The following is a 4,836-nucleotide window of genomic DNA, read 5'->3' on the forward strand; positions in this document are numbered from 1 at the left end:
TGTTTCTTTCTATGATAGTTCCAAATTGTGGCCTATGAGGCCTAGTCAGAAAATGGACGGTCGGGTAAACTGTGAGCAAGAGCTGAACTGCGCAGGCGCGCCAAAACCTGCAAGTCAGAGTGAACTGCCTGTGCTCGAGGAGGTTCAAGGCTGATGTGGCCTGGAACCTAGGATGTGTGCCAAGCATGGATGATGTCGTGCTCAGAGCCTGGGAGAATATATGGATGTTGCCACTCAAGGAAATGCCTAGGCCAAAGACTGTCCTAAAACAAAGCCCCTTTCTTTTTTCGCTGACACGTTGTGAAGTTAATGCTGTTATGGTGAGATGATGCTCACCCACCCCGAAATTGTCCAATGAAAAAACTAATAAGGGATGTTAGTTACTTTTTAGATATATTAAGTTAGGGATTTAGGGGCTTATTAGGATTGCGGGTTTTCCGCATCATCTGGGCCGGCGGAAGCCACCGCCAGCACGGAGGATGCGGAAAATCCGCAGCGGACCCACCAAAGACCCACCGCCACATTAGGATGGCTGGTGGGTCCTGGTTTCCGTCCGCAGCTTTTCCGCTGCGGTTGGCTTACAACGGCGGCCGAAAAGCACTAATATGGTGACGGTGTCTCTCAGACACCGTCAGCCAGATTAGGATGGGCTCTGATATATTCTTTTCCGCGGCGGCTTTTCCGCCGTGGAAAAGCAAGTGTAACTTCACTGCGGGGGCCCGTTGCGGGCCCCCTAGGTGGAGGTGGGGTGGGGGGTACCTACGGTACCCCCCCTGCATTTGTATGCAGAAAGCGGCAGGCACCGCGCGGTGCTTGCCACTTTCTACATGCAAATGCAATGCGTGCATTTTTAACATTGCTGCGGGTGCAGCTTGAAGCCGCACCCTCTGCAATGTTAAAAATAGAGGATGTGACCGCCAGCGTGGCGTTCACATCCTAATTGCACAGGAGGGAACTCCGCATGCCATGCGGAGGTTCCCTCTTAATCGGCCCCTTAGTGTATAAAAACCCCTGGATTTGTAAGGTTGGGGTCGCTTTTTCCATTTCCGTCGGAGGTGCTGCCCGATTTCTGACCGATTCCTGGATGTAAGACTCTGTTATTTTCTTATTTGTTTGCTTTGCAGGACTGTTAGTATAAGATGAGGGTGTTAGTCAGGGATGCTAGGAGAGATTGAATTTGGAACTATCTGTCCTTTGCTAAACTTTACTGAATTCTGAAATAAAGCAATTTTCTTGAGCTCTAAATAAAATGATCATTTCTTGAAATAAAGTTTAACGTTTTACTGAATAAAGATTTACTAATTCATAAATGTCAGTCATAATTATGTTTTGCTTTAATAAAAATTAGACAGATGAAGAAGTAAAAGCTGGTCTTTGATTCTTCCTATGCCTAATTTTCATTCTAGTAGATCCATTGCCACTATGGTGGTTTGTTTGAATAATTTAAATCTGAATAAAATCATGGTAAATCGTTTTTAATCTGCAGGTGTAAATAATGAACAGTTAAATAGTTTTAAACACTCCACCAAATGTTATAGCGTTTCTCCATTTGCAGTTCACCAAAGCCTTGAAGCCAAGTGTAAGTGAATAGAGTAAAGTCGCAGTGTTCTGGGCCCCACTGATGCATGATTTGAGTGTTTCTAAGGTTTAAGGGGAAATGGTGAGTATTGATTAGAGATGATTTCTGGAGCAGCGCTGTAGCAGTTATAACTTGGTAGCAGAGTAGTGGTTACTAAGGAAATTAGCTAGGGTTATGTATAGAGTACCAAATACAGTTTTCGAAATATAAGGCTTATGACTAACATCTGTTGAGTTTGTATTATGTTATATGTAAGTTTTGAAAAGGCTTCATAGAGTTTGGTGAAGCCAGTGCCTCCGTCTGCAGGTGGAGGAAGTGTGGCAAGGTAGTCACACAGTGAATTAGTCTGTTTCAAAAAAGGGGTATTGTCTAATACCGCGGTGGTATCGCCGTATATCACTGTTTAGGGACCTTAGGTGTGAAAGGATAAATGTATAGTGAGGACAGTCTATGAAATTTCATCCTTCAAGTATAGGGATCATTCCGTGCATCCCGACTAAACGTTACTGCTGGGAGAGTAATGGGTCTTAACCCGAGCTTGATTGAAGGGTAAAGAGAGTGGCGTCTCTCTTTTGCTAACAATAGAGGAATTCTGTGGTGGATTAGTGGACGCGCTGCCTACTGATAAACAGAGTTCATGTATATATGAATAGGGTTTTCTGTATGAACGTGTGTAAATGTAATTGCAATACGCGTTCAAGCGAAACTCTGGGACTGACACTATTGTATGTGCTTTCCAAGAAAAGCGAGATCGTTATTGCCTGATAGAAGGGTTAAGCCAGCAGTGTTGCTTTATCGGCGAGTCCAAAATATTCTGAGGAGATAAGCGTCGTCTACTCCGGTTACAGAATACTTGTGAGATTAAAAATTCTATCACTTTATTAGCGAAACAGATTAGTGGAATTGTTTTGTGTAAGTTACTAACTGATTTTGTAAAATATCTTGTAAATACGGCTTCTTGAAAATACCCTGTAAAGGAGGGGTCAGTCGGCGCTGCAGAAGCCGGATCGCTGGTGACGTCAAAAGTCTCGCGCTGGGATTGGTCCGCGTAACCAAGACAGAGTAGGAGCTGATTGGTTCATCACAGAAAGCAGCAGAAGCTATTGGTTAAGCACTATAGTGACGTATCGTGTTCTAACTGGTGCATTAGTGCGAACCGCGCTGTGATAGGTTGGTATTACGGAATCAGCAACAGAATAGTACGCGATCTTTTTGAGAGATGGAAAAGTTATTGAAAATGTCATACTACTATTACAATGATGACAGGAAGAAATCTTCATGGTTTAAAAAGCTGAAAAACATGTTTGTAAAAGACAAAGAGGTAGTTACGAGAGAGGGAAAAATACTTCCTTCACTGAAAACGCCTGCTTCCTATATGTTGTCGAAATATGGTTACCATATGTGTGTTTGGTTGGAAAATTGGGTACAGTGTACCAGAGATGATGGTGTGTTAGCTTTCCCGGAAGGAGGATCGTTTATTGTAGCAATTCTGAGGAATTTGAGAGACAAAATGATGAAACTTGAACCGAGACCTAGACCAACTCAGTTTGAAGCATTAGCTGAATGGGAAGATGAGATGCATCAAATGGAAAGTGAGAGGTTGAGTAGGCATCTTAGACCGAGAGGTAGAGGTAGAGATTTATGGGGAGAGACACATGAGACTAGGATGCGAAGATGGAGCGATAGTAATATGTGTGATGGCATGTATCCCGTTAGACTGGTTGAAGAATATGAGGGACGAAAAAGTGCAGAGAAAAGAAGGAATATTGATTCAGGGAATCGAGGCTATGGTGACAGTGAATCAGAGGATGCTGTATTAGAGGAAATATTAAATAGAAGACCGCCACCGTACCACCCAAGTCCTTTACGGACTACTCCGAATGCCCCAATGATAGAAGAAAAAGTTAATGAAACACCAGAACAGCCATCAAATTTTAGAGATTTTCCTGAAAGAGTAGAAACAAGATATGTCCCGAGTACACCAATAGGAGAAGTTAGAATTACAGGTACACCTGTGCGAAGTAATGATTTACACAGGATTGTTTTGAGTCCAGAAAGACCAAATAATGAGCAGCCAAGTATGTCTGAATACGAACGATCTGCACATGAGTTAGTTCAGAATTTAACCAGAAATATGGAAGCTGTAACTGTTCCAGTAACTATAGAACCTGTGATACCAGTATTTGATGATCAGAAAATAAGAGAACCGAGACTAACAATCCCATTACAACAAAGCCTACAGAGAGCGAGAGAAAGTACTTATCCTGATTTGTCAGAAATAAGGCAGAATACGAGTGTAAACCCACCAGAGCTAACTTATAACAGAAATTTGACATGTGGATTTCCGACAGGAGCAGAATCTGACTCTGCAACTCCAGAAAGGAGTGCAGACAAGATAGATTTGACACAAACGCCAATGGGTCCATCAGATAAAGAATTAAGTGAATGGATAAAAACGTTAAAATTAAAAGAGCAGGAATCAAAAGTATTGGATGTGGCCAAATTAAAAATAGATATGGAGGAATTAATAATTGGAACAATTGGGAAGGACAGATAAAAAAATTACCAGGATGATGAGCTCATGTTTTTATGTAAAAGTATAACATGGAGAGCAAAGACAATGTATGATCAATTGGAAGAAGTGGCAAGTGAAAATGGAATAGATTTTTCCAAAATAAAGTCATTACAGAAATCTTATTGAGTAGATTTTGCAGAAAAAGACATTGAGAATATGAATACTGCTGGAAGACAAGTGCAGATAAAAAATGTAATTGTATTATTACGCAAATGAGGTGATGTAGGTAAATGGAGAGTCAAATGGGCAAAGAAGAAAGAAGAAAATAGTGATAAGTCTACTTTAGCTTTCCCCATCAGAGAAAAGGGAAAAATAGCAACAGAATTCCCTATGAGAGAAATTCCTGGAGGAGGATATGTACATGTGCCTTGGAGCAGACCGGATATATTGTCATTTACGAATGATTTCCTCAGATTGAGAGAAAAACCAGTAGAGTGGTACAGACAAGTTGACAGATTTGTAAAAGTGTCAAAGGTATTGTGGATTGATTTGGATGGATTGTTTGACATAGTAGTACAAACTGATTTATGGACAGAATGTAAAATATCTGTAGATTGGCCCAGAGAAGAGTTTCCCAGAGATGAGAAAACAGGAGCCCCATCACCAGAAGTGATGAGGAAATATGATCAAGTGATAGTATGGTTGAAAAACAAAATACCTCCGAAAGAAACTGATTGGGTGA

The 4,836-nt window shown here is 41.4% G+C and overlaps 1 pseudogene across 1 annotated transcript; it reads left to right on the plus strand.

Moving 5' to 3' along the window:
• The first annotated feature begins 2,887 nt into the window (after positions 1–2,887).
• On the plus strand, positions 2,888–4,280 carry LOC147733437 (uncharacterized; annotated as a pseudogene). Its single transcript, XR_015308436.1, has one exon. The product of XR_015308436.1 is annotated as an uncharacterized LOC147733437 (transcript).
• Positions 4,281–4,836: the final 556 nt, after the last annotated feature.

This window comes from Lissotriton vulgaris, chromosome 2_1 (genome assembly GCF_964263255.1).
Source record: "Lissotriton vulgaris chromosome 2_1, aLisVul1.2, whole genome shotgun sequence".
Lineage (NCBI taxonomy): Eukaryota > Metazoa > Chordata > Amphibia > Caudata > Salamandridae > Lissotriton > Lissotriton vulgaris.